We start from the raw sequence: 8,992 nt of genomic DNA, 5'->3' as shown, positions 1-8,992 counted from the left end.
AAAAAAAAAAAAAAAAGGAAAAGAAACTCGCTTTCCCATACTTCCTTGTATTTGCCCTGTCTAATAAGCTACGCAACATAGAGAGCATCGCATACACAGTAACACAAAATCTCCCTAGCAGGCTGCTTTTGGTCCCATGCCATTTTGCTCTGTACTCCTACTATGAACTGAGATGAGCTGCTATCCCAGGAACCTCATGTGAAGAGCAAGGTGATGGAGGTGAGTGCATACCAGGCTGCCTTTGTCTGGGTTCCTTGTCTGAAGTAAATCCAGCCTGTCAAAGGCTTTCATAGCTGCACGGAGTTAGCCTGCCTCTTAAAGTTAAAATCAGCGGACACAACCATTTAAGAACAAGTTTATTACAACTCTATTTATCGGGCTGGCTGGAAGATAGTGGGGACTATGAAGCAGGCCATTAAGATATCAGGTAAAAATAGACTCGGAAGGGCAATGTCTAGATTTCAACACTATGGACAACTGCTACTGCATTAGGTTTCAGGCCCACTAGAGGAAACAATGCCACGGAAACAGTTATGATGGGAGCTGTAGGAGGCTCAAGTGTGATATCATTTCTTTTTAGCTCTAAGCATGGTAAAGAGGTTGGCTCTTCTAAAATCCGACATTTAGTGATTATTGATGCCAAGAGGACTAAGAACACAGGAAACCCAGAACAGGAACCCAGTGTTTATTCTGTTCTTGGTGAACAGGGCCAGATCATTGTTCAGAAAACTTTGAACGGGGTCACTATGTAGCTTACCCAAGCTTTCAAAATCTAAACTGGAAGATGGAATTTTTTTTTCTTGTTATAGAAAAGACAGTTTAAAGACTTATTCCAGGTCAGCCAGAATAGTTCCACTTATGCCTTTCTGAGAACTGCCACTTATAACAGAAGTAACACTATATTAGATCAGGAAGCCCACTGTTTCCCATCAGTAAATTGATGATGTACACAGAAATTATTCTAAAGAGACTTGGGTTTTTGTGTTTGTTTGGTTGGTTGGTTTTTGGTTTCTGATTAAAGATCTTAATTGAAGGAATAAGGATAAATTATAACACATCTGATTGTATAGCATGGAGTCACAGATAGGTTTTGGTTTATATATATATTTAAAGCTGAAGAACCTGGCTTTTACTGTAGACTCCGACAATTGTTTCTGACTATTGTGGCTCATTGGATAGATGTGCCTTGGATGTTGTCTTAGGATTTCCATAACTATGATGAAACACCATGACCAAAAGTAGCTGGAGGATGAAAGGCTTTATTTGGCTCACCTATCCTGAATCACAGTCCATTGAGGGAATTCCGGGCAAGAACTCAAAGGGGTCAGGAACCTGTAGGCAGGAGCTGATGCAGGTGCCATGGAGGGATGTTGCTTACTGGCTTGCTCTCATGGCTTGCTCAGCTTGCTTTCTCATACAACCCATGACTACCAGCCCAGGGATGGTATCACCCACAATGGACGGGTCCACCCCCCATCAATCACTTATTTAAGAAATGGCCTACAACACTGCCTATAGCCCTCACTTATTGATGTGTTTTCTTAGTTGAGGTTTCCTCCTCTGAGGTCGCTCTCACTTGGGTCAAGATGCCATAAAAACTAGTTAGGACAGATTCTTAACAACAGCTAAGAAACACAGCAGCATTTTATCAATCTGATTGCTGAGCAGTGAGAATGAGTGAATACACATGGAAAGCTGTTCAGACAGTGTTGGCTAACACAGTAGGTGCTGCCCAAGTGGTAGGTGTTGCTGCGGTCTTCATCCACTTTGCTGATACACAGCACTGTAATTAAAAGTCATTCTTCTCAGCAGGGTTCAGAGTGAAAATTCTTCTACACTTGTTTAAACTCCTTGATTTGGGCAGATCTGAGCCCCAATTCCTTCGCTTTGGAAATGGGATGTCATTCCTGACCTGAGAGCACTTTATACCGAATTGAATAATATCGTGCAGGCAAAATCACTTCTGGCACACAGTAATCATTAGACAGTGATTTTCAAAAACGACATAGCAAACTGCTTTCTAAATGTAATCATTTAGCTTCAAAAATGTATGCACTTCAGGTTGCTGGAGGGAAAATGGATTGAATACACCTGAATATTGAGTTTAATTTCCTTATAATTCATTTCAGATAGCTCTCAGTCTGGGTTTTGTTTTGCTTTGTTTTCCTGTTTCAGTTTTAAATAAGAGTTCATGGAGTTGTCGGGTAACCAGATTAAGGAATTCTCATCTCCTCCCTAGTTTTGTCCTGGAGTTGATGGGATAGCCCTTTTCAAATCGGTGACTTTGTCATCTCATATGCTAAGAAGGCTGAAGTGGAATGCTGTTGGTATGGAAGGAACGGCTTGTAGAGAGCAGAGGAGAATCTATCACACACTTTGGTAGAAAGCAGAGGAGAATCTATCACACACTTTGCAGATTTATAACCCTTTGTAATCTTGTTACAAACATACACTAGCCTATGTTGGGTAGCTGTAATTATAACTGATGATAGCTGAAGTCCAAGATCTGCCTACTAAGGTGGTGATTTCCTTCCAAAAGTGAGGGGTGTAGCCTTTTAGAATCAGGCAGTGCTGGGCTCCAGAATTTGCTTCCCCAGTGGTACACCATGCTATTTTGGGGAGAGTTACTTGATAAAATATGAAACACAGACACCGTGTCTATCTATTTGAGAGCCCTTTGAAAGAATTAAATGAGACTGTGAAAAGTGACTCTAGGTAAATGTGTGTTGTAGAAAGAGATGTACTATCATGGCAGCTCTTAGGACAGTTTGGCTCAGTCCTAAGAGACTGGAAACTCTTTGAGGAGAGGACCTTCTTTTGGAAAACTTGCACAGAGACCAGTGAGATGCTCAGTGGGTCAGCACTTGCTGCCAAGCCTAGCAATCCGAGTTCTGTCCCAGGCATCTACATGGTGGGAGAAGAGAACTGAATCCTGTAAGCCCTGTTTACATGGGCTGTAAGCATGTTTACCCAAATAGTAAATAAAAGCAATAAAAAGTTGAACTCAGCCATCTCTGTGTACAGTGTCTGGTTGTTAAAGGTGATGAGTAAATTCATTATCAAAAAGAGGGCTAACATGAAAGGCCATTAAAATGCCAGCAATAATTAAGAATGAATAAAAGACAAGTGAAAACAGACATTGGCTAATTGAATAGATATACTAGAGAGGAGATCTAATAAATGGTAAATAAAAACTATTTCCCCCATAGGATTTAGAAAGGAGTGGTAGTCTATAAAGAACAGAGAAAGGTTGTCACATTAATGGTCTTACTGAGGGTTTTATAAACAGCATTGTGAAATGGGCTTATGACACACACACACACACACACACACACACACACATTATTATCTGCATTTTTTTAAATTTTGTAGAAAAATAGAAATTATCTTAGGCCCTTGATAGCTATGAGTGCTGTCTGCTTTAACTAAATTCAGAAGCATTTTGTATGAACCTTACTTCTGATTTCTGTCTACTTCTCTACCTCTATTCTGTGTCTCCCCTCCCAGCGTCTCCACATCAGGAACTTATGATTTTTTTTTGTTGTTGTTAACCGAAAAATCCAGTGAGACACATCCATAGATACGCTTAGGATGGTATCCCTAAAACACAGCACATCACAAACCTGACACATTTTGGAGACTCTCAGGACTGATTTTGACTTTATGTATCTGTCACTTTTCATGTATTCTTAAGTGATAGTTGGAAGAAACATTTTGGAAACTGGAGTGTGAAGGATGCATGCACAGGAGAACCAGTACTGAGTGAGTGGCTAAGGAACACCATTCCTGCTGAAGACAGAAGGCCACAAACAGCTCCACTCGCTCACTTATTTGGGATGGGCTAGTGTCCCCACAGGTCCCTGTGGACTCATGCCAGGTACATCAGGGCTGCTCTGGTGCCAAATGCTGCCTTTTTTTTTTTTTTTTTTTTTTTTTGTTAAGAAAAACCTTGATAGAGACTTGCTGTTCAAACCCTGATGAACTTGCTGGGCACAACAGCCAGCTCATTTAAGTATCCGGTGCTAGCTTCGATGGAGCAATAAAAAGAGGCTTCTATGGAGAATAGGAAAGAGACACCAGCAGCAGAGACAGTGAAAACTGCAATAATTTGAGACAGGAGGAATAGAATATCTTCTAAAGAGAAAGACAAAATTTGGAGCACTGAAGTTGAAAACAAGGCACATTTAATGAAGGGACTCAAGGAGGGCAGTCCCTTTAAGTCAGTTATCAGGGGAGAAGATGTTATGCAGGATAAACAGAAAAATGATTTAAGAAGTGAGGTAATTCTCAGAGATAAATTAATCTCTGTTAATATGAGGGATACTTGGTCAAATGCTTCTGAAAAATTCACAACCGAAATCATCTATTTGTGGGTTGTTTACTGGTAAGTTTAGAAGTTATATCATGCAATGAAACCTAGCTGCAAACATGGATAAAAAGGTCAAAATTCAGGTTGCCCTTGGACTTGCATATACAATGTTGGGTAAGGGAAGGAGGGATTAGACAGGCCAGGACAAATGGTACCCATCATTCTACCCATCCTGAGCAGTATACTCTGGCAGCTCCATCATCATCCTGTAACATGAACTCTATGTTCGTGTTACTAGATTAGGATCTACCCACTTGGCCTCTTTAAAAGGCTCCCACACATTTGAACACACCTTTGAATCTCCAAAATGGACCAAGGCACCACCTTCTATTTTGGGTAGCTACAAAGGTACTGGAAACTTCAAGTTGTAATAAACACCACGGCCTATAAACGTAAGAAAAGGAGCCAGTGGATACAGGCTTCCAGGGTTACAAACTCTAATCAGTCTCTCAGGTTTTTAACTTACTGATCCAGGCCAGGTCAGGTCTTCTCTGTATTTGGTTTTTTGTTTTGCTTTTTGTGGTATTGTTCTTTTTATTTTTCTTCTTTCAGTAAATATAATAATTACTGCTCTTTTTCTAATCCTCAAAAGTCAACTTAAGATCTATTTTTGGGGACTATTTTTATACAGCCCCGAGATGACTGATAGATACATTTTTTTTAATTCAGAGGAAATGAATTGATTTCCTTTTCAGTTTCTGTGATGGAGTTATTAAAAATAAAGGCATAATATTTTCATTATTTATCCTCACTCAGTTTGTCATCCAAATAATAAATAATATTCATAATGATACCTTGTACATTATATAACTACACAGATTAATATACATATATATTGTTTAGTGATTATACAATAAATAATTAAATTCATTTCATAAGAAACTGCAAATGTAGCTTAATAGATAAAATCCTTATTTCATTTATCATTCTTTTCTAGTTCTTTTAAAGGGGCTAAGTACCATGTGTCTTCAGAATATATTCATTTGTTACAAGAGAACCATTCAAAGGAGAAACAATAATGTATCACCCTGGTTATTGATGTAATACTTGATGGCATTCTAAGTATTTAGAGTTCATAAAAATGGTTAAGATGAGGGCTTGTTTCATCAGTCTTGCTTCTGGACCATTTCTCACTGTTTCTCAGTGTATTTAGAAATGTCATTAGTCTCTGAAATTTCTTCCCACATAGGAACTAGATCAAACATGAACTGCTTTGTCAGAGTGAATATTTCCATGACACTAGCTTCATTTGCTGTTTGTGTTTTATTGAAAAAAACAGTGAACTTGTCGTACTGGGAAGGCTTAGGAATGGCACCCATTAATTTCCAGGCCAAGGAAGCATGTCTAATTTCACAGCTTTCAAGGAGATATGGAGCCCTCCTCCTGGTTACATTGATCTCCACCCACTGCTCTAGTCGTTCTATTAACTTGTCCTGAGAGAAACAGCACGGAGATAAACATGCAAAACTTATGAACAACAAAGGAGGTATACTAGAAGTCTATTAAGGAGGGAACTAAGAACTGTCCGTACTCACAAAGACCAACTCAAACATTCCAAATTCTCTTACTTACATGTTACTCATTGTGGTTTTCCAAGTAAAATACAAGGCTCTGTGTCATTTCTAATGACTTGCCTCAAATGGATAAGGGCTGAAGAATTCAGAGATTATTGCAAGGTACCTAAAGAGATGGATGCCTCTAAAATTGCAATGGTTTTCACATATATAAAGAGAGAGAGAGAGAGAATACAGACTCTCATTTTATTTGTGATTGATGCAGCCAGTTACACTTAAATACCCCCTCCCCTTTCTTCACAGAAAAGGAATTTTAGAATCTGAATGTTAGGAATGTTAATATCCCTGTTCCTACACCAATCCCTCCGGCTGACAGAAAGTGCCTCTTGGTTCTCAAAGACTCTAAAATATGTTTATCCCTTGGGACCCAGTTAAATGAAGGCTCACATTTGCCTGAAATGAGCAACATTTGTTACCAGGCATTGATTCTACCAGTGAAATATCTTTCATCTCAAAAATGGGCAAACAGGATGACCCCAGTGCTCAGTATGAATATTCCAGTGTCTGGCTTCTGAAAAATTTGAGTAATCAACTGAAGGCCATGAGTGAGAAACAGAAGCAATACAAGAAAAACACTGTATTTTTAAGGGTACAAAATGTTGGTGCTTATTAAAATAACCATCTTTGTAAACAACGTTAATGTCTTATTTGCTAATTCTGAAAGCATGCTGCTTTTAACACAACTTTAAAACTGCATACCTCTACTCAAGTTAGAAAGAGCAGACCTTTGCCAAATGCCATAGTTTACTACCTCCCAAAGGCATGTATATACATCCATCACCTTCATAAGAAGGAAATATTGGAACCATATTTGCTAACACAGTAAACACTTAGCAAAAATGTTTTGTTTATGCAGTCACCATTCATGAATCAGGCAACTGAGCTGCAGATTCAAAGCATAAATAGACCTTAGCAGAATAGAAGGTCTACAGGGGCTCAGACCTTCTCCTGCTCACCTGGTCTGTTATCTTAGTTTATGATGAAACCTAACTTGTGATGATGACATATCCATGAGGGAGGAAGGAGGAACACAGCTAGCCTCAGCCACGTCTTATATTGTGAACTGTGCACCAAAACCTTGTGAAAAACCCATTCAATTACTATGCTCTATTTTATTATTTTTTTTGGTAATGGAGATTACAGCCAAAGGCTCACGCACACATGCTAGGCAGGTTTTTCTATTGAGCTACAGTCCCAGTTCATTTTTCTTTCTGTAAAGGGGCAGGATGAGTTCTCTTCTCCAACATATTAGTACTTACCTGAGTAATGAAACTTATACTAGAAGCTAGAGTTCTAACTTGCTACTTATAGTACTTGATAACGGCCCTCAAATTGTGAAGACAATAAGAAGGGTTTTCTCCAGAGATATGCTTTCTAGCGCCCTGTTTTTCTTCCTTAGATTGGTCTTCTATGCTCAAGAAAAACTATTTGATGTGTGCATCCGTACCAGCTGTTGATTATTTCTGAACTCCATTTGAACTTACTCAGCTCCAAAGTAGAACTAATCATTGTTAATCCAGGGTAAATCTTCATTGCCAGCAAACCCAGGGGTCTGCTGACATCCTACAGGGAATGTCAAGTTAGCAGTTATCAACTTCCCAGTGGTACACATAATCTCTTAAATGACAGAAGATACCAACTTTAAAAATAAATCTAACTGATAAAGCGTTTGCATGCAGATAGTTTAACCTTTTTTTTCTATTGCTTTGTCTTGCAACATCATAATTAGCTATCAAAATGTCAACTGGAGTCTTGTATGTTTCTTTTGGCTATTTTAGGTGTGTCTTTTTTTTTTTTTTTTTTTTTTTTTTTTTTTTTTTTTTTTTTTTTTTTTTTTTTTTTTTTTTGGTTTTTTTCGAGACAGGGTTTCTCTGTATAGCCCTGGCTGTCCTGGAACTCACTCTGGAGACCAGGCTGGCCTCGAACTCAGAAATCCGCCTGCCTCTGCCTCCCAAGTGCTGGGATTAAAGGCGTGCGCCACCACCGCCCGGCTAGGTGTGTCTTCTTATTTTTAAATTTTAGCACTTGAACTAGAGTTTTAAAAGTATGGACAAGTGGGCTAGGGATGTAGTTCAGTAGGTAGGTCGCAAGTGCCTAGCATGTAACAAGCCCTCAGTTTGATTTCTAGCAACCCATAAAACTGGTGTGGTGGGAGAGGCCTGTAACCCCAGTACCTGGGGGAAATGAAGAAAGATGAACTGGAAATTCAAGGTTATCTTTGGCTACATAGGATGTTAATGGCCAGCCTTGGATACATGAGATCCTCCCTCTCCCACCCCTCCCCCTGCCTGCCAAATATAGACAAGCAATAATATAAAGGAAAGCAATGTAAAAATCATCTATAACTTCAGTATACAAAATATGATTAATGAAATCCCAGATTCTGACTGCCTTCCTTTTTTTATTGTTGTGGCATTGGGGGTCTTTCAAGAAAAAAAATTGGTATTTGCTTCTAAATAAATATTTCTGTAGAACCCATGTGTAAAACCATAGAGAGAATGATAAGATGTAAATTGTAACATTTTCTTTTGGCTGGCCTGTAATTCCCACAAATAGACAGCTCTGAAGACCTCTAAGAGCACAGGGTTTAGAACATCAAAGATCCAAGTTTGAGTCCCACTCTCCCCACATGTGTGACCCTGTGCAAGTTATCAGACATCTCTGAGGCTATGTCCTCTTCTCTAGGATGAGAACAATACCTTCCTTGGAGTGTTTTTATGATAGTCACTGAGAGGTAGTTAAAGAGTTTGCTGTGCTACATGATGCAGCATCCAATGGGTGGCAGCTATTATGAAACACTGTAAGAATACTTGACGTAATTTTACCTCCCTGACTTACTCTGAAGATCACAGTACCATGTGAACTGAAGGCTAAGTTTTAGATCAGCCCAAGATAAACAGTTAAGCAGGCAAGTAGAGTAGAAAATGAGCCCAGCATTTGTAAGCAAATTCTATGGACTTAGATTCTAGCTTCTGTTAACACATGTGATGTCAGGTCTTCAAGAGCAGTGGTTGACTGCATGTTTCTTTGTTTTTTTTTTTTTTTTTTT

General features: G+C 39.0%; 1 protein-coding gene and 1 long non-coding RNA gene across 30 annotated transcripts in view; one reads left to right on the top strand and one right to left on the bottom strand.

Moving 5' to 3' along the window:
* The window catches only part of Sorbs2 (sorbin and SH3 domain containing 2), a 328,789-nt gene that overhangs the window by 178,568 nt on the left and 141,229 nt on the right, over nucleotides 1-8,992 (bottom strand). The gene's annotated exons all lie outside the window — the stretch shown is intronic.
* The window catches only part of LOC116069221, a 9,405-nt gene continuing 6,378 nt past the window's right edge, over nucleotides 5,966-8,992 (top strand). The window contains exon 1 of the long non-coding RNA XR_004109920.1: nucleotides 5,966-6,045. This is a non-coding gene — a long non-coding RNA (uncharacterized LOC116069221). The remainder of the gene's footprint in view (nucleotides 6,046-8,992) is intronic.

Source organism: Mastomys coucha, unplaced genomic scaffold (genome assembly GCF_008632895.1).
Source record: "Mastomys coucha isolate ucsf_1 unplaced genomic scaffold, UCSF_Mcou_1 pScaffold22, whole genome shotgun sequence".
Classification (NCBI taxonomy): Eukaryota; Metazoa; Chordata; class Mammalia; order Rodentia; family Muridae; genus Mastomys; species Mastomys coucha.
Note: the sequence above shows the minus strand (reverse complement) of the source record. Positions and strands in the feature narration are given on the sequence as shown.